The sequence below is a fragment of the Hylobates moloch genome, unplaced genomic scaffold (genome assembly GCF_009828535.3).
Source record: "Hylobates moloch isolate HMO894 unplaced genomic scaffold, HMol_V3 SCAFFOLD_9, whole genome shotgun sequence".
Lineage (NCBI taxonomy): Eukaryota > Metazoa > Chordata > Mammalia > Primates > Hylobatidae > Hylobates > Hylobates moloch.
The window spans coordinates 82204437-82224239 of record NW_026652284.1 but is presented as its reverse complement, the minus strand read 5'-3'; the positions used below and the strand labels follow the sequence as shown (position 1 = coordinate 82224239).

Sequence of the window (19803 nt, the reverse complement as noted above, 5' to 3'; positions counted from 1 at the left end):
GTATCTTCCATTTACTGCAGCACTGTACAGTGAAAAAATAAACAGTACCTGGACATGAAGTAGAGACCCAGGAACACATGCAGCCTTAACAGCTAACTTATGTTGACAAAGCACCTACTTTTGGTGAACATTAATTTTCTCATCTGCCTTCCTATCTTACGAATGCATAGGGTCTCAAATGGAATCATACATATGAGAAATGCAATAACATATGAGAGAACACAATAGAAACCTAAGGCTATCTTTTATAGCAGGTGCTCAACACAGAGCCGTCTAATGATTCATTACCATTGGATATATTTGTTCTTTTAGATTGTAATTTTCATGTTTACTTTTCTTGAGGTAGGGCACTTGTATACTTTGGTGAGCTGTTTTGTTTTCGCTTTTTTTTTTTAATATCACGCATATGGGCTTAAAATATTTATTTTGGTTTGCTCAGACTATGTCTTCCAGATTATTCATGAGGTCTTTGTTCCCCCTGCTCCTCCTACCTGTGTGTTCCACCCATGTTTTTAGCCGTTCTGTATATAGTGTGGTCTGATAGCTAGAGCCACAGCGGTCTCTCCCAGTGTAAGCTGAGAAACCCCACTGACTCAGAGGGTGGCAAGAATTTAGCGAGCTCCACGATCAACTTCCCCTGGGCCAGGGATCTCTCAGTTTCCTCCCCTTCAGCTCCACGGACAACCCAAATCAAGAGGAACAAAGTTGCCCATATTAGTTTTCTTTTGCTAGTATAACAAATTACTACAAACTTAATGATTTAAGTAACACAGATTTACTATCTTACAATTCTGGGCGTCAGAAGTCTAAACAGACGCGCTGAGCTGAAATCAATGTGTAGACAGGGCTGGTTCCCTCTGGGGACTCTAAGGGAGAATCCTTTCCTTGCGTTTCCAATTCTAGAGGAGTGATGAGTTTTTAAATGTATTACCTTGGCTTTTAAATATAATTTATTTAACCATAAGCTTACATAATTTAAGTCTAAATAATGACTTTGTTTAACAACCAGCTTGCAAAATTTCTAAAAATTTAACATTCAGCTTTCAGGGGTCAGTACGGGCAGTTATAGCCCACCACTGCCTCCATATTTCTAAACAATCTGCATACACTGCTGCTTCTCGATTTTTCAATTTTGACACAATCTCCTTATAATGGAAGATGATGATTTAGCTCCTCTCATTCCCCCATTCCCCAGCTCTCCCTCAATTCTCCACTGCACACCTTCTCTTACTCCCATCTTCCCAATATAATACTATCACAATTATGGGTTAAAACAATATTCACTGTTTATGTCATTATGGTTGACTCCTTATAGCTAACATATGAGCCACATGGATACATGTGATGCTTACATTTCCTTTCTTGTACAACTTTTTTATTCTCCTGGACTTAATTGCCAACGGCTACAGCTCCAGGAGAGCAGAACAATTTTCTCAGTAAAGGTCAACATTTCTGGGGCTCTAGTGGTTTCTTGCTCGTGTGTTTCTTGGAGCTGTCTTTATGGAACTCTCTGCTCTCCTGTGTCAATCAGGAGTGATTATTCTCTAAACCTACTACATACTTTTGTTCTGAGAATCCACTTCATCATCATCTTTGGAGGATTCCCTTGTTTCTTGTGTTGGATGTCCTCTATAGCCTTCATGTCCTTGTCTTTCCAAGTTTTAATCCTTGTTTTTATAGAACCTAATCTCCGGTAGTTTCCTGAGGCAGCAGCTTAAGAAAGCATGCATTGGAGCTAAGTTTTAATACTTGCATGTATGAAAAGATATTTATCATGGTCCAGTTCTTGATTTCAATATTAGCTTGGAATATAATTCTTCACTGGAAATCATTTCCTCTTAACATTTTGAAGACAATGTTCCATGGTCTTCTTAAGTACAATGCTGCTTTTGAAAAGTTTCAAAAATGCAATTCTGATTTCTAAGCCTTTAAAAAATTATAACCTATCATGTATCTCTAGAAACTTTTGAATCTGCTCTTTATCTCTGACATCCTAAAAATTTCACAATGATATTCCCTATTGGGGTCTTTTAAAAATGTATTGTGCCAGGCCTTTGGGCATACAGGTATATTCAGTCTGGAAACTTATGCCCTTTGTTTTGGGAAATGTTCTTATGTTACTGTTTTGGGAACATGCTGATATTTTCTCTTCCAGAATTTCTATTGTTCATAATAGAACAAGGACATCTTGGTTTAATGCACTACTCTTCTTATCCTTTCTCTCTGTTCTTCTTCCTCACACTTCTTTTCTTTCTTTTTATGCTATGTGTAGGAAGATTTCTTAAATTGTGTCTCCAAAATTGTTTATTAAACTTAAAAAATCTCTGCTATCATACATTTAGCTTCTAGAATCTCTTTGTTAATTTGCTAAGGGGTCTTTATCTAGCCTCCTATTCTTGGTCATGGATATAGTATTTTATGCCTTTCTGAGGCTATTAATGATCATTGTCTTAGTCAGGGTTCTCTAGAGGGACAGAACTAAAAGGATATATGTATATATGAAGGGGAGTTTATTAGGAGAATTGACTCACATGATCACAAAGTGAAGTCCCACAATAGGCCGTCTGCAAGCTGAGGAGAAAGGAAGCCAGTCCAAACCCCAAAACCTTAAAAGTAGGGAAGCTGGCAGTGTAATCGTCAGTCTGTGGCTGAAGGCCCAAGAGGCCCTGGCAAATCACTGGTGTAAGTCTAAGAGTCCAAAAGCTGAACAACTTGAAGTCTGATGTTCGAGGGCAGGAAGCATCTGGCATGGGAGAAAAATGAGGCCAGAAGACTCAGCAAGCCTAGTCCTTCCAACTTCTGCCTGCTTTATTCTAGCCATGCTGGCAGCTGATTAGATGGTGCCCACCCAGATTGAGGGTGGGTCTGCCTCTCCCAGTCCACTGACTCAAATGTTAATCTCCTTTGGCAACATCCTTACCCAGCCATACCCAGAAATGATACTTTGCATCCTTCAATCCAATCAAGTTGACACTCAGTATTAACCATCACAATTGTTAAATTTTTTGTGCCTCTGACATTTTTTGTTTCTTCCAAGTTCATTTCTCCTCTTGTTTTGTTGCATGTTTTTCTTTGGAGATTGCTCTCAAATATCTGGTCATTCTGTTTTCCATTCATAATTAAGTGCACTACACTAACAAGCTCATTGGAAGCTGTGTGTGCAGGAATGGAGCTCCTTGGGATTCTCTGTGGGGCTATCATCCAGACACTTGTTCATTTTGTTGAGGAACCCATAAATATCTGTACTGTAGACTTTTCGCTAGGGCTATTCTATTTCTTCCAAGAGAAATCCTCCAATATTTTGCCAGGCTGCTGACATTCTAGATGCTGAGTACAGGATGGGAACTGTGAATCCCATTTTCAGCCTCTGGTCTTACTCTCACTCCCTGCTGTGCCTTTCGTTCAGAACCTCCCTGGTTCAGTCTTTTGTGAGTAAACCTCCAGTATCAGGCTGGGATACGGGAGGAAGTTGCCTAGCTGTGGGGTAGAGAAGAGTGTGTTGGAACAAAAATGCTTTCTAACTACCTTTTTATCACCCTTCTTGTTTTCAGTTCCACCTCTCACCTTTATTTTCAGAGGTATCTGGTGCCTCTAGTTCCTGAGCTTTTTCTGGCTTTTGAAGGACAAATCATTGACTTCAATCACTGCAGATGGTTAATTTCAGTTTTGCTCCACTCTGTAAATCCAACCACGTGTGAAACTGCTTTCCATTTTCTGAAATTTTGTTGATATCTCTCTTTTGATGTTATCTCTTCTTCATCCTCTTTTGTGTGTGTATTTAAATTTTTACATTCCTTTACTGTCATTTTATTAGAGTTTTGGCTGGGAAACGATACCAATGAGTTTATTTAATTTGCCGTTTTTAACATGAAGTTTGTATATATGGTGGTAAGGGTTTTGTTGTTTTAACCAAATTGCTCTCCAAAAAGACTGAATCAATATCTATCCCATTGACAATGTCAGTGCTCATTACTCTGCATCCTTGCTAACACTAGGTGTTATAAGTATATATTTGTATCTTTGCTAATTTGTCAGGAAATATTTTATATCTCATTGCTATGGTGAACTGGTTTGCCTGGGGCTAACAGTTTTCTGGGATGTGGAATATTCAATACTAAATCCAAGAAAGTCTTGGGCAAACCAAAACAGGTTGGCCACCTTATTAATTGCTTTAATTTAATTAACTTATAATTTCCCCCAAAACTCTCCAAAGCTGAATTAATCATTGATGTTGAAAGAAGAAAGAACTCTATCTTGTTCTCCTTCTTTTACTTCCATTGACTTGACATCTCCCCCTGCTTCAGCAATCACCAGACTTTGAATTGCTGTCCTCTTCTGCATGCAAATCTCTGCCTTCTTTTCCTCTGGAAATAGCAGAGCAAACCAAAGGTGCTGTCTGGAGGTGTGCTAGAAGGATCAATGGTATTAGCAAAGAAGTCTGAAGCCCCTATTATATTATTTCTTTGGGCTTTATGCTTGAAGACTAAACTCAGTGAAAAGTCAGAGTTCTGTGGGAGAGAGAAGTCAGAATGCCTTTGAGTAAGTAGATATGCGCATCTGTGCCTTTTTGGCTGTGTCAGTATTAGACTGTGTTTGGGATGGAAGCCATGTTGGAAATTCATGCCAAAGAGAAACTGAGAAATTGTGCTCCCAAATAGGTCTTACTGAAACTATCTCAATCAAAAGAACTGTGAATCTAAAAGGAGACAGAGTTAGAGGAGGAAGATGGACAGTGTTATATACTCAGTGAAAGTTAAAATTTGAAGCAAATCTTAACATCCTATTATTTATTCACTATGTTACTATGATACAACCTTATGGTAGCAATGCTTGGTTCATAAGCAGTTCTGGAATTATCTTCATTTACTCAGTGGACACTTAGGATTAGAGGTAAAAGAGCTCACAGCACGGTGGGGAAGAGAGTCACATATATAATATACCAGACGTATTAGTGAAGTGCTGTGAGTGTATGCACACTGGAAGGAATAGTTTACCTGAGGAGTGGGGAAGATAGTCAAAGTAGATAAGGCTGTATCAAAGGTGGGCATCTGAATGGCTCCTAATGGAGAGGCAGCAATTTGCCAGGAGCAGAAGGAGTCAGGACATCATAAGCAACCTGTGTGTGTGCCGTGATGTGGCACTGTGAATGGCTATGATGTGTTTGAGGATTGGATCTGGCTTTGTGGAGAGCAGCAAGCTATGGGGCTGGGTAAGTAGGATGAGCCTGGATTCCAGGGGATCCTTTATACCTTGCTAAGGAGGAGGATTTTCTACCATAGAGGATATTTTATTGGCTCGTTAAGTATACCATAAGTTTTCATATTTATATAAATAAGCTCTGATATTTTAGTTCACTTAGACTAGCAGTTTTCTTTTTTTTTTCTTAATAGCAGCACCATTTCTTCAAATAAAATCTTACACATAAGCCCATGTAGAAACATGTAAGATCAGGCTGGGCGTGGTGGCTCGGACATGTGAAAAATGACAGTAAAGGAGTCTTTGCACTTCGATAGGCCAAGGTCGGCAGATGGCTTTAGTCCAGGAGTTCAAGGCCAGCCTGGGCAACATAGAGAAACCTCATCTCAAAGAAAAATATAAAAGTTAGCCAGGCATGGTGGCATGCGCCTGTGGTCCAAGCCACTCTGGGGGCTGAAGTGGGAGAATTTACGTGAGCCTGGGAGGTGAAAGTTGCAGTGAGTCAAGATTACACTATTGCACTCCAGCCTGGGTGACAGAGCAAGACCCTGTCTTAGAAAGGACCAAACCAAACAAAAATAAACAAACAAAACAAGAAACATGCAAGATCAGAGCTGCTGTAGTTGATCCAGGGTTGGGGCTTAGATCCCATTCTTCATCTTTTCCTCTTCCAAAGCTGCCTCCAGGGAACCCCTGGTGTCCTGCAGAGGTGAGTATGAAACCCACCAACACCCTGAGATTAAACCCTGAGGGTGTCACAGCAAGAAGTATGAGTGTTCATGAAGATATCTATATTTGATAATCTATGGATTTCAAATAAAGGAAGGGAAAATGATTAGTAAGACCTTATAATTAGAAGCAAATAACATGACATCAACAATACAATGGATATGTTAAGATATTGAGCTACTAAGACACCACTGTTTTTTATTTCTGTCTTTCTGGCTTCTCATTGTTGGTTCTGGGGATCATCCCTATTCCCTCTGATTTTTGTCTTAGGTTTCATGTTTTCTCTACACCCATAATGTCATTTTCCACCTATGTACTTGTACTCTACCTTCCATCTGAGGCCCTGATGCATCTCTATCAAGATGTGTGATGATCATTGCAAATTCTTATTATCATCCCCTCTAAACTTGAGATTCAATTTCTTGAGTATATCCATGTCTTTAAATGTAGCCATTTCTATCAGGATTGACTATATTATGCTGCTCTAACGAACAGCCCCCCAAATCTCAGTGGCTTATTGAAACTAAAGTTTATTTCTCACTCACATGAAATCCTCTATGGGTACAAGTGACTCTCTGAAATTGATCATTTAGATGTACACTCAACATTCTAGGCTTCCTCTCTTCTTATGATGATTCACTTCCAGGAGAAGGTAAGACTGAGGGATCTCACATGAGCAATCTCGTGCTCTGGCCTAGAAGTGACAAATATCACTTCTGCTCACAACTCACTGGCTAGCGCTAGTCATATAGCCCTATCCAATATCAAGAGGATGGGGTATTATCCTCCTAAGTGTCTAGAAGAGAAGAGGGTGTACTCCCTCTCCATTACTTGCAACTACTCTTCTTCCTGTTAGGGATACTGGTCCCGTCTGACTGCCTGACACTTGCTCATTCTTCATGCTTGTTTCCATGTGTCTTTTCTGACTCCTCTTCTTCCTCCCTCCGCTCCTCTTCCTCCCCAGCAACCTCATCAGGAGACTCTGACCCATGTGTCCAAGCACTGTGCTCACTTCTAACCCAACCCTGCCTTCGCTGCTATATTTGTGTGGGCATGCCTGTCTTCCCCAGTTGGACCAACACAATGGCATTATTGATCTCTGTATCCCCAGTACCTAATAGTGCATGCTACTTGTAGGTACTCATTGAGGTTTATTGTGTAAGATGAATGAATGTTGCAAATTCCTAAACGTGTGATTCAGATGCCCAATCTTACTCTGTTACTTTGTGAAATTTTTTTAAAGCTATATGATGTTATATCAAAATATGTTGTTATACTTTAGGATAATTGGGGTGTTATCCCTGAATTTAAGCATAAGTCCCATTTTTTTTTCCATGGGAGTCTAGGAAAGCTATATGTTTATTCAGCAGTAAAATACAGTTTGGAACTTAAATAAACTATTGATCAATTCTGGTCTTATGCTAGAAGGAATAAAGCATCAAGAAAAAGAAAAGACTTGCTGTCAAGACCAGGAAAATTTGACAATAGAGTATTAGAATGCAGGAAATGAGGGGAAGTGGAAAGGCAGCAAGTGGGAGAGAAAAAGTATAGGGACAGAAGAAAGTGAATGTAGGAGCTTTCTGACCCATGCACTTCAGGAACACAATTCATCCCTAAAATGCTGTTTGGTGTCATAGGTTGCAAGTAACCAAATTAAAACCAGTTTGAAAGTAGAGTGAGACAGCTGTCATCATAAGAGTCATTTAATCTGTTTAAAGGTGGCTGCTTGTATGCAGAGACCAACACTCATCTCCAGGGCAGCAGCTGGTGCACACTTCAAGCACAGACCATAAGAGCTACCCCAGGCAGCACCTGCTACCAATAGTGCAAACAACTCAGAGAGACCTTGTTGGCACAAGGGAATACTCTCTCCTTTCTGAGTAAAGAGCAAGTAGATCTAAAGGTTTCACATTTTAAACATACTTTACATTCCTCCTCTTCTGGGGCTCAAGCCTACTTTTGGGCCAAAGCAGATGTTATATCTGACATAGAGTCCTCGGAGCAGCAGTTGTTCCTGAAAGTTCCTTTTTGCATCTTTGTGCCTCATGCAGTGGCTTACAGGTCAACCAGGCTTCTCCCCTGACTTTTGATGTGTAAGAGCTTGTGTTTCAAATGGGTTTGGTTTTCTTAATGTCACCCTAGGTTGGTGGAAAGGAGAGTAAGTGGAAATAGTGGGGAGCAGGGTCCCCTGGGGAGGTTTAAACAGATGGAAGTCAATTGTCTCTTGAGAATAGAGGAGGCTATTGAGTTTTCATTCCACACTCTGTTCCTTTTCTGTCAGCAAAGAACAAGCACTACTCTCTAGCAATTGCTTTCCACTGGACTCCCCTGCCCCAGCATCCCCGCAAAAACCTAACCTAGGGATCAACTTAGTTCACTCCAAATTAGAAAATTAAATAGTGATTTGTTTCTTCTTGTCCACAGGGAGAACCATTTTCTTTCCTTCTTTCAAAATTGCCCAGGTCTTGTGAAGGGTTATTAACACCAGAAAGAAATACGTTTTAATAAGCTTGAATCTCATTTCTACATGAAACCATCAGATTTTATAGTACTGTGATATTTTGATCCCTCTGTCTTTTAGGCTCTGACACCAAAATTGCCATAATGAAGGTGTTTCACTTCTTCTCATTTAGTTTTATGGGATCTTTTATTCCCAAATGTCTTTTCATCCGAGCCAAAGGGAGAAATGTTAATAGATCTGCCATCAAGAAGGTTCCAAAGCTGGCGTGTGAGGTTTTCTGTTTCCTTGTTTATTATCTTTGAACTTTTGTTTTAAATGTTTTAAACACCTGTTTACCATGTAACTAAATGCCTGATAGTATTGAAAGTACTTTATGGGTTTTAATTTATTTAATGCTCATGAAACCCTATGAGGTAGATACTGATATTTTTATTTTGCAGATGAGGAAACTGAAGCAAAGAGAAGTAAAATGAAAGGTAGTGAGTGATGGGACCAGGGTTTGGACATGGGCAGTCTGGCTCTAAAATGTGTGCTTTTAACTACTATATAGTGCTGCCTCACAAACAACTTGTCTCACAAATCAATATTCTGGATCAGAGTAATGTTGACTGGCCTGCAAATGTATTTTGTATGGCTCATACACAATTCAGAAGTTTTAAAAATTTACATAGAAATCTGCATTTCCTGACTTCTTTTGAAAATGGGAATACCAAACATCATTAGGCTTGAACTCCCAATACGGCAACAACAGCTGAGCAACAAGCAGCTGTTTAGACCAGGCACTCGCTCTCCAATTTCCACAGTCCCCATCAGTGCAGACCATAGTATCTACTTAAATTTCCTGCCTGCCTCAGAGAAGCTTCTGAGCTTGTGACCTCTATTCTAGCTGCTCTATATATGGACACTGCCCCAGTACAGCAAGAGCCTGCTGCAAAATGCATTTCTTAGTCTTCAATACTTATTTCTCCTTGTAATTGGATTTCTGGTAAGTTATGTCTCATGGTGGACCTGCCCCAAAGATAGAGACTGAATGGCAGTGAGTCACCCGCCCTGGCCTCCATTGTTCTGGAGAAGGTTCCAGCCACATGGTTGATGTCAGCTGGTTTTCCAGAGCCAGAGCTGGGTTGCAGGACAGACACACCTGCATCTAATAGTGAAAGGCAAGGTTGAAAGGCCAAGACCAGCCTGAGGTCTGCGGGACCAAGGGCATCACAGAGGCCAGAAGTTCAGAGGTGGACATAAAAGGTGTTAGGAGAATAAGGAAGTGAAAAGAACATAGTACAGTGTATCAGAGGAGGAGCTCCAGGCTGGGAAATACCACTCCCTCGAGAAAGTTACTGCCTGTCTGCTGAATTCACACTTCCTTATCCATGTGTCTCAGTCCATTCAGGCTGCCATAACAAAATCCCTTAGACTGGGTAATTTACAGATAATAGAAATTATTGCTCGTGGTTATGGAGGCTGGGAAGTTCAAGTTCAAGATGCCAGAAGATTCAGTGAGGGGAAGGCCTGTTCTTCATTCTCACTGCATCCTCACGTGGTGGAAGGGGTGAATTGTCCTCATATGGTAGAAGGGGCAAGAATGTACCCTTCATCCTGTTTTATAAGGGCACTAATCCCATTCATGAAGGCAGAGCCCTCATGACTTAATCACCTCTCAAAAGGCCCCACCTCTTAGTATCACTGTAATGGAAATTAGGCTTTAACATAAATTTTGGAAGGACATATTGAGACCATAGTACCGTACAATAAAATCAATACCCCAGCTTCATGGAGTTGTTGTAAAGATTAAGGTGTTCTGGCTGCCATAAACCTTAAGTCTCCTTGGGTCCCATGTTCACCCAGGAGCTGTGTCTCTTTCCTGTCTTCAAAGCTGCACCAAAGCTCTTTGAGGGTAGGAAATATATATTTTCCATCTTTACATTAGCACTTCTTAGTGTACTCTAAGTACTTAGCGTGCCTGATGTGTTCAATGCTAACCCAGCTGCTGAGAATACTAATGGGTGTTTGCAGTCTGCCTGTGTGCAGAGGCAGGTATGGAGTATGGGTGGGTCCAGTCAGTTCTCGGGGCAAATCCAAGACAGAGTTTGATTATTCATAACCTTAACATTGTGTTGCCATCATTTATTTTACTTTTTAGTATATTTATTTATATTTAGTTTTTAGTTTCAAAAGTAAATATGATAGGTGAGAAGCTAGGGTAGACAAGAGAGCTGTGGGTGACAATGCTAAATGCTTTTATCATACTTACGGTTTGTATTTTTTTTTTAGTTTAATGAGAATGCCATACACTTCCCTCTCCCTTTACATCTAGAAATATTGTATGAACAATGAATTCATAAGATGCTTGCAACTTCAGGTGAGCTAAGATTTTGCATTTTGTTATTTCTTCACTTCTTTTCTCCCTCACTCTTTTTCTTCCTTACAGAAATTTATAAATTTGTCGTATAATCTAGTTCAGCATTTCCCAAAATGTAAGCTAAAGAACACTAATCTCATAAGATTCTCCAGGAATAACAGGTTTTCGTGATCAAATAAATTTGGGAAATGCTTTATATTTTATCTCTGCTTTGAGATTTACTAAACATGTTGAAACATTGATAAGGCTTTCAGTTGCCTTGAAGTAAAACAAAAACAAAAAAACAAAAAACACAGAACATTTAGTCCAATATTTTCTCGAATGCATTTGGCCATTAAACTTTTGCTTTCTTGAATAAACCCTATTAACACCCTGCTGGATCCAACTGGACAACTGTCAATCTGGGTCTTCTCATTAAATGACTTTCTAACCTTGGAACTGGACTGATTATTGTTACTGCTGCTTTCATTAAAGGTGCTATGTTTTGTATTTATAGATTTATCTTCCTCCCAAAGACCTAACTTTAAAAAAATCAGAAAAGCATATCTTCTACCCTCTGCTTCATATATACTGTAATTGAAAGTGTAAGGATACATCATGAGAAAGTAAACATACAACATAGGTAAAAGTTGTTCCAAGTCTTTAAAAATGTTCTTATATCTTCTACCTTATTATGGTTCAAGATATAGTAACTTTTGTGGGGTTTTGTCATTGTTTTTGTTTTATTTTGTGAAAACATCCAAGAGCCCGCAACAGCCTATAGATTTGCAGACCCTTTCCTTTCCTGGGTAGACTTGCTTTCAAGGGAAACATTAACCTAACACAAGTTCTTCTTTAAAATAAGTGTGTAGTGATCTTCTTCCCTCACAGGCTCTGCACATACTTGTTCTCTTTTTCTCTCATCATTTACTTACAGAAAATAAAACCTGTTAAGAAGCAGTTTGTTCTATGTTAGGTTCATTTATACAGCAGGCGAGCAGGAGATGGCCGATGACATTAGGAGACACCAGCCATCTCCTAGTGTCTTGGAAGTGCCTTGACACAGGAGTCACCTGGGTTCTGCTTCATCTAAGGAGTGCTTCAGGACATTAGAGAGCCGAGGGAGACAATCCCAGATCAAGCGAGAATTTTCCTTTGCAGGGTAGGGACTGATGCCCGGGCCTGCGACACTCCTTTGGCTCTTTCAGAAGCCTCTTCAGTGACATGGACTCCAAAGCACAGTAACTGATCTTTCCGGATAACACCCAGCAGAGCTGGACTTAGGTACATGCTCAGTCCAGAGGCCTCTTCAGATGTGACAAGGGAATCGCTAATCAGATGTAGAAAGTACCTTGAATGAATAGTCAGTCTGGGGGTGGGGGGAACAAAAACAAAAACACCTCTTAAATTGGTTTTATTGAATGTAGAAGAACTTCCTGAATTCTGTGAATGGCTGGGGAAACACAGGGAAGGGCCCCTGTCTTCAGTGTGAATTCGTTGTCTTGCTCAGAGCCCCTGCCTTTGTTGTAGCTCTTCCTTTCAAATTCAATGCCAGTCATGGCAGCAAAGATTAAAGAAGTTAGCGCTAGCTTGCCTCTGCTTGCTCATAATTCTGTTCAGGGCAGATTTATGGAATGGATGATTCTTTCCATCACAGTTGGCTAATTTTAGAAAGATTAGAATGCAGGAGACTTCCGTTCCTATGCTAATACAGCCAGGCAAGTTACTACCATCATCTAGCTGTGTTAACTGAATTTTACTTCTGTGTCTTTCTGGTTTCCTATCTGAAAAATGGGCAGGGAAATGAAGACCTTTTACAGAGTAACATTAGGCATAATGGACAAAAACTGATTACAGACCACTTTACAAATTAATAGCTCCATATTTATGCTATGAATCAACATGTAATTTTTATCTTATAAATAACCAAGGTAGTCACAAATTCCTAGTGCTTTTTAAATCAGATACCAAATTCTTTTTTTTTCTTTAACTTTTATTTTAAGTTCAGGGGTACATGTGCAGGATGTGCAGGTTTGTTACATAGGTAAACATGTGCCATGGTGGTTTGCTGCACAGATCATCCCATCACCTAGGTATTAAGCCCAGCATCCATTAGCTGTTCTTCCTGCTGCTCTCCCTCCCCATCCCTCACAGGCCCCAGTGTGTGTTGGTCCCCCCACAGCGTGTCCATGTGTTCTCATCGTTCAGCTCTCGCTTATAAGTGAGAACATGCGGTGTTTGGTTTTCTGTTCCTGCATTAGTTTGCTGAGGAAAACGACTTCCAACTCCATCCTTGTTTCTACAAAGGACGTAATCTCCTTCCTTTTTATGGCTGCATAGTATTCCATGGTGTATATGCACCACATTTTCTTTATCTAGTCTATCATTGATGGGCATTTGGGTTGATTCCATGTCTTTGCTATTGTGAATAGTGCTGCAGTGAACATATGTGTGCATGTATCTTTATAACAGAATTATTTATATTCCTTTGGGTATATACCCAGTAATGGGATTACTGGGTCAAACAGATACCAAATTCTATTCATTTGTCTTAAAATTCTTAGAAGCAATGTATAGAACAGCATATTCCAGGCTGGATTTTACCTTTCACTTTTCTTTGTTACTACTAGGTACATGCAAAAAATTGAAGTTAATATTGTAAATCTTATCCTTTAAATGGAAAACAGAGAAGACACTGAGTTAGAGAAACTTTAACTTTCAAGAGCAGAAAGCAATCAAACATTAAAAATCTTAGGACCATTTCAATGTGACTCTCCATATAAAACCCATAGATTCTGGGAATCATGACCTCTTCTTTTGTAAATATAATTTCCCTAAAAGTAGTGTCAAACACTTTTAGGTCTGGAAAGCGTCTTGGAAATGGATCTTCTGAGGGGTCCAACAGCTTCTTGCTGTATCTGTTTAAGAGTTAATAGCTCACCTAGAACTCAGATCTCCTAAATCTCCAGCCAAAACTTTTTTCAAGTTTTCTCTTCTCATTCTGAAATTATTTTATAGTATCTAAGCCACTTCACTTTCCACCTTTCCCTTCCTATTCTCCCCATAAATTGGTCCCTGTAGCTCCCTGCTGCTCCATGGAGACCCTGAGGTGCCATAGGAAAAGGAAGGTTGTTAGCTAAGCCTCTGAGTTCTCTACAACTTATTGAACCAGAAGAGCTCAATTTTTAGCTATTTTTCTTATGATGCTTTCCTGAGATAGGGGCTCCATGGCTCGAAAATGTTTTCAAACCACTGTTCTCCCCGACCAAAACCACATGCTTGTCTCACTCAGTGGTCCTCGCTCAACTTCCAAAGTCTCTTTATATCAACTTTTGTAAGGTTTATTCCTTCTCTTTTCCCTTTTGTACCATTCCCCATCCCTACTACAGACCTGAACGCTTCCCAGCATCTTCTTTTCAAGGGCCACTGTTTTTTACGAGCGTAAATGCCTGAAGTTAAACTGTCTAATCTAAGATCCCTAAGTTCAGCCTCATACCTCAACTCCACACTCTCTTCCCTGATCTGGATATTTTCAAAACAGCTCCTCAGGACAACTGGGAGGTGTTCTGGCTGCCATAAACCTTAAGTCTCCTTGGGTCCCATGTTCACCCAGGAGCTGTGTCTCTTTCCTGTCTTCAAAGCTGCACCAAAGCTCTTTGAGGGTAGGAAATATATATTTTCCATCTTTACATCTAGCACTGGTTTTTAACGTGGTAGGTGTCTTAGTTAAGAATTTCATTGGCTAAAAATAACATGGACCCCCAAACAATAGCTTAAATAAATAAATGAGGGGCTTTCCCTTTCTCATGTAATCAGAGGTCTAGAGATGGGGAGTCTGGAGCTGACATGACAGCCATGATGCCGCAAGGACCAAGGCACCTCTGTCCTCTCAAGCGTCGTTGGCACTTGCTTGTCAACTGTTGTCTCAAGGTAGAGGAACACCTTCTAGAAGGCATCATGTCCATATTCCACTAAAGAAGAAGGGAAGGGCAATCCTATTGTAGCTCATGAGCGTGATAATTGGGTGTTCATGTGCATATGTGTGATGTGCCACCCTCTGAACCTTGTTATGACATTGGCACATTACCTGTCTGACCTGACTTGGGGAAAAGAAAAAGAAGAAAAAGGGAAAGGAATTGAGCCATTTGTGGTGGAAAATTTGTTGGTGAAAGACAGCAACAAAGCAATAGTCAAGCAAGCTTCTTTAACAGACTTTCTAGAAGTCCCACTTGGTGACATGTACTTACATTTTATTCATAAAAACTGTGTCACATGGACCCCTCTGGCTGAAAGAAGTCTGGAAAATGTAGTGTTTTTAAGGCTGGGTATGTTGTTAATAAAATTGGTGTTCTGTTGGTAAAGAAGAAAGAGATAGTAGATATTTGGTGACAACCTGCAGTCTCTACTGGAATAAGTATGCAAAAATACTGCTTATGGCTGGAATGGGAAATGTTCACTCCCACCATGATCACCTGTGTTGAGTACCTGGAAGAGTGGTTCTCAAAGTGTGGTCCCAGACCAGCTGAATCACCTGAGAACTTGTTAGAAATGCAAATTCTTCAGCCTCAGCCCAGACAGATTGAGTCAGAAGTACGTGGAGTCAGTAATCTGTGTTTTAAATGCCCTACAGGAGGATTTTAATGCTGCTAAAGTCTGAGGACCACTGGCCTAGAATGATCATGCAGAAAGTTGTAGACTCTCGTGCTCTGCTTGTCTTGACATCATCAGAGTGGTCTGGGATGGGTTGGTGGCCAAGATAGGCACTAGATAATCTTTACAAAGCAATTTAAGTTCACCCAAATAAAGCTAGAACGATCCAGGTTCCTGATGTTGCTGGGTGTAGGGGGAGCTTGAAGAAAAACTGGCATGGAAGTAGAACTAGGCCAACCAACTTTAACATGCCAACAAATGCCAGAGGCTCCTTCGTCTCAAAACTATCTTTCATTCTTCTCAGTTGAAGGGCTTTAGTTGCCAAACAAAAAGTATTACTCTAGGATCTTGCAATTAAAGATTATCTGAGATGTTGGCAAGGATGTGGAGAAAGGGGAACTCTTGTATACAATTAGTGGGAATATAAATAGGCACAGCCATTACAGAAAAAAGTATGGAGAGTCCTCAAAAAACTAAAAATAGAAATATAATGCCATCTGATCTAGCAATCCCATTGCTGGGTATATATCCAAAAGAAAGGAAATCAGTAAGTTGAAGAGATATCTGCACTCCCATGTTTGTTGCTGCACTGTTCACAGTAGCCAAGATACGGAATCAACTTAAGTGTTCTTCAGCAGATGAATGGATAAAAAACATATGGTATATATACACAATGGAATATTGTTTAGCCATAGAAAGAACAAAATTCTGTCATTTGCAGCAACATGGATGCAGAACACTGTGTTTAGTGAAATAATCCAGGCACAGAAAGACAAATATCACATGTACTCCCTCCTATGTGGGAGCTAATAAAAGGTCATCTTATGAAGGTAGAGAGTGGAATGGATGATAGTTACCAGAGACTGGGAGGGGTGGGGCAGAGGAGGGTAAATATAGAGAGGCTGGTTAATGGGTACAAAATGCAGTTAGATGGAAAGAATAAGTTCTATATTGTTCGATAGCACAGTAGGGTGACTGTAGTTAACAATAATCTACTGTATATTTCAAAATAGCTAGAAGAGAAGCTTTGGAATATTCCAACACAAAGAAATGATAAATGTTAGAGGTGGTGGATATCCCAATTACCCAACTTTTACCATGACACGTTGTATGCCTGTATCAAAATATTACCTGGACCCCATAAATATGTACAATTACAATTACAATCAATGAAAAAGAAAGAGTATTTGAAATGTATAACCCTTGAGCTTCAATGGGACCAATAGGGATGGCTTGTGTGGAGAGGGTTGTAGTCATCCCATAATATCCATCTGCTTCTCCCCCAAGTAACCCATAATGAACTCAGCACAATTAAGTATAATAAAAAGTACACACAGAGCACATGCAGCTTCAAGTTGGCTCCTCTGGCCCAGGGCTCCTCCAAGCATGGTCCACAGGCAGATCTAGCCTGAGAACTCTTTGCTACTGGTCTGCAATGAGATAAATAACTTAAATCCAAATGTAAATCAAATACATTACTGGGCTCACTCTTTAGTTCAGCTGACATTTTTTCAAACTAAGACTTTCTCAAAGAAATTAGTGCACAACAAGAAACAAATAGTTCATAGACTGACTCCTTCGTGTGGCACTGCCCCTGGCTCCCTTCTAACTAGACAGTCACCTCTGCCCTTCATGGAGATTCCGTAGCTGCCACTTTAAGCATCCTTCTGTCCTTCATTTCTTTAACAAACATTAATTGAGGTCTGTGGTATACTAGCACAGTTGAGATGCTGGGAACACAGCGGGCAATAGGACAGACAGTCTGTAAGGGTACCAGTTGTCATCAAATGGCAGTATCAGATGGGACAGTATGTGTGGAAGTACTTCATAAACCTAATTATATTTAAGAATTGGGTAGTATTCTCTTTCCTTCTTTAGATGGAATAAAAGGTGCAAAGAGAATAAGCACCCTGCACAATATTGCTAGAATAAGAACTCACCGCTCTCTGGCTGCTAGCTGAATTTGCTTCACTCTTTTCTCTCTCTATAGTGAGTCTCATCTGAAAGAACATTGCTCTTGAGCTTAAGAAGGCAAAAGAATTTAGAGGGTCAGGTGCAGTGGCTCACGCCTGTAGTCCCAGCACGTTGGGAGGCTGAGGCGAGAGGATCACTTGAGGCCAGCAGTTTGAGACCAGCTGTGGCAATGCAGCAAGACCCTGTCTCTACGAAAAATAAAAAAAATTAGTTGGGCATGATGGTGTGTGTGTGTAATCTCAGCTACTCAGGGGAAGCTGAGACAGAAGGATTGCTAGAGCCCAGGAGTTGAAGCTGCAGTGAGCTGATTGTGCCACTGCACTCCAGCCTGTATCATAGAGCCAGACCCTCATCTCTAAGAAAAAAAAAAAAAAGAATTTAGAGTTGCGTTTCAGATGAGAAGCACATGATATTGACAATTCATTTCGCTCCTAACCTCTCTCATGGGTGTCTGAACATAAAGCCATATCAGCATATATCATCGGAACTTAAGGGAAAGTGGACTAAAGCTCCAGGTGATGAAAATTACTAGTAACTTGGCCCCTGGTGGGATGCCAGTGAGAATATACACTTCTACAGGTGCTTGAATTCTCTTGGCCCAGGGCTTTAGGAAGCCACAGGAAAAGGTCAGGATGCTCAGGAATAGAGACATGCTGTCAGAGAAGGATGGAAGGGTAGAAGAGAACAGTGCTGGGCCTAGCGACTTTAAAAAAGACTGGCAAGCCAGTATGGCAAATGTTAACATTTGTTAAATCTGAGGAGTGTGCATGTGGGTGTTTTATTTTTTCTCTGTACTCTCTTTTATGCTTTAATATCTCATAATTTAACATTTAAAATTTTTAAAAAGATCCTCAGCCGGGCACGGTGGCTCACGCCTGTAATCCTAGCACTTTGGGAGGCTGAGTCAGGTAGATAACTTGAGGCCAGGAGTTCAAGACCAGCCTGGCCAGCATGGTGAAAGCCCATCTCTACAGAAAATACAAAAATTAACTGGGCATGGTGGCACATGCCTGTAATCCCAGCTATTCTGCTCTAGAGCCCGAGACACAAGAATGGCTTGAACCCAGGAGGTGGAAGTTACTGTGAGCTGAGATTGCGCCACTGCACTCCAGCCTGTGTGACAGAGCAAGACTCTGTCCCCCCCCCAAAAAAAAAAAAAAAAAACAACAATTTTTAAAGATTCATAGAACAGAATAGATCAGATGATCAATGCAGCACAGAAGAAGAGAAGCTGCAGTAAATAAAATATTCATGGCCCTAAAATTATGAAGGGCAGAGATAGTTTAGTTGTGTGTGTGTGTGTGCACGCATGTGTACATGCACATACTCAGAAGTTTTAGCATGCATCAAAATGCCTTGGAGGGTGTTTAAACCACAGAGTATTGACTCCATCTAGTTCTGATTCAGTAGGTCTAGCGTGAGGCCTGAGAATTTGCATTTCTGAGAAGTTCCCACAGCAAATCCTCATATCTTTTTGAGTAGATATTGTGTACTCTTCCTACAATTACCTGGACTGGTTTGACTCATTTATTCAACAGATTTTTAGTACTTACCTACTATGTGCCAAGTACCGTGTTACATGCTAGGGATATATCGTTTATTGTGCACATATAACTCCTTATCTAGAGGCAATCGTTAAATACATATTATATGTTTATGCCAAAAGGTGAGCAATCATCTAAACCCTTAAGCAAGCTGTTGGGTATTATAATAGCTAATCAGTAGGATAGGGGAACACCATGGGGATGGCTGTGTACAAAAACTGCTTTTTTATGTATGGTACTTCATAATGAATACAGATAACTTTCTTTTTCTCTTCTCATCTTCCCCTCAACCACCACCTATTTTTTTCTCTCGTTTCTCTCTCCCTCCCTCCCTGGGATACACGTGGTTGACGGGCTCATCCAACAGCTATCTCAAGCCACCTCTTGCTGCTGCCTGTTACCAGAGGTTCTGAAAAGCCAGATATTTGCTCTGCCAGATTCACTGGCAGCTGGGGCTGGCCACATGCCCTAGTTTTGGCTAATAAGTGGAAATAGGTTGGGGGCCCTTTGGGAAAGATTTTGCTTCTATACAAGAGGACAGATGTAAGAGGAAGATCACTGGCACAGCCACCTTCCCTGTCTTCCTGCCTTAGGGCTGCAATAGCCATCTTGTGACCATGAGGCAACTAACATAAGGATAATTCCAAAGGTGGCAGAGTGACAGAGACTGGCTTTTAATGACATTTTCGACCAATTCAACCAACGTTAGCACACCATCCATATTCAGACTTAATGTTAGTGATAAAAGTAAAGCTCTATTTTAATGAACTGTTAATTTCTATCAGTTGCAGAGGAAATCACTCCCAACTGATACGTCCCCTTCTCCCTTTCTTCCTCTTCTTGTTTTTTTTTTTTCCTTTTTTATTTTCCTTCTCTCCTTGGTATGTGTGAATTGTGTCCTCCTTGTAAAT

The 19803-nt window shown here is 40.4% G+C and overlaps 1 protein-coding gene and 1 non-coding gene across 6 annotated transcripts in view; both read left to right on the top strand.

The window, feature by feature from the left end:
• Nucleotides 1–19803, top strand: part of NCALD (neurocalcin delta) — a 447618-nt gene that overhangs the window by 266806 nt on the left and 161009 nt on the right. The window lies entirely within an intron of this gene.
• LOC116814026 (small nucleolar RNA U13) lies at nt 14717–14821 on the top strand. Its single transcript, XR_004371129.1, has one exon. It is a non-coding gene; the product is annotated as a small nucleolar RNA U13 (small nucleolar RNA).